This window comes from Austrofundulus limnaeus, unplaced genomic scaffold, assembly GCF_001266775.1.
Source record: "Austrofundulus limnaeus strain Quisiro unplaced genomic scaffold, Austrofundulus_limnaeus-1.0 Scaffold665, whole genome shotgun sequence".
NCBI lineage: Eukaryota > Metazoa > Chordata > Actinopteri > Cyprinodontiformes > Rivulidae > Austrofundulus > Austrofundulus limnaeus.
Window position 1 is genome coordinate 33,100 of NW_013953067.1, and position 1,176 is coordinate 34,275.

The 1,176-nt window shown below is 37.6% G+C and overlaps 1 protein-coding gene across 6 annotated transcripts in view; it reads right to left on the minus strand.

The window, feature by feature from the left end:
* The window catches only part of grip1 (glutamate receptor interacting protein 1), a gene marked incomplete at its 3' end in the record, with an annotated part of 51,972 nt that overhangs the window by 3,147 nt on the left and 47,649 nt on the right, over positions 1-1,176 (minus strand).

Here is a 1,176-nt window from a genome sequence, read left to right on the forward strand (position 1 = left end):
ACACACACACACACACACACACACACACACACACACACACACACACACACAGGAGGACATTCAGGTACAGACAGGAGGAAAGGTCAGAGGTCAGGAGGTGTTCATGCTCTTACAGAAACATGTTGGAGAAAAGTTTGATTTTATTTGAATAAATAATTTTTTTTTATTTAAATAAAATCAAATGCTGCAAAGTAGGATCAGAGGTCTGCAAACCGGCTCTCTTCATTTAAAAATTCTGCTTTTTAGTTTAATTTTTCACATTAAAGAAAGAACTCATATGAGCTGTAGAGCTCAGTTTTATTAAAGCTGTTTTTTTATTTGTTCCAACATGTAAAACTACCAATAAGCCTCTAAAATTAATTATAGATTTTTACTTTTTTATTGTAATAAACAGCTTTTATATGCAGTAGTTATACAACACTTAATGAATTGTGTGTTGTCTTTTTTCAGGCGCACGTGTCGACAAACAGAACCAGTTTAAATTTTATCTTTCAGCTCTTTTTTCCCAGCAKTTTGTCACAGAGACACGGTTTGTTCCTGTTTCTCTAACAGTTTAATAGAAAATTTATTTGATGTGAGGAAAAGTTCTGAATGAAACATGCCACAAATGTTGAATTAAAACCTCAGAACGTCACGTCAGTCTGTGAAAGTGTGTGTTCAGTGTTCGTTAAGTTTAATGTCTGTAAGTTTACAACACGTTTGGGTCCGGCTCATAAACACTCGCACTCAGTTTGTTCCCGCACAGATCCGACACATTAAGTGCAGCTCAGATCAAAGCAGCCTTAAGGGGAGCGGGTCATAAATCTGCAGCTACACGACCAGTTTTCTCTCCAAAATAAACCAAAACGATCCGATAAAAACTGGATCTGTGGAGAACTGCCCTGGTGATAAATAAAACTGAATCAACGTCTCTTTTAGGGGTTTTCTTGAATTTAGACTCACAGAAACTCTAAATTCTTTGTCTGTTTATGTGGAAAATACAGATTAATCAAGAAACACATGAGTAATAAGAAAACATGTGGTGCGTTCAGGGTCTGTTGTGTTAGTGTGTCAGTACCATGCTGCAGTGCGTTCAGGGTCTGCTGTGTTAGTGTAAGTACCATGCTGCGGTGCGTTCAGGGTCTGTTGTGTTAGTGTTAGTACCATACTGTGGTGCGTTCAGGGTTTGTTGTGTTA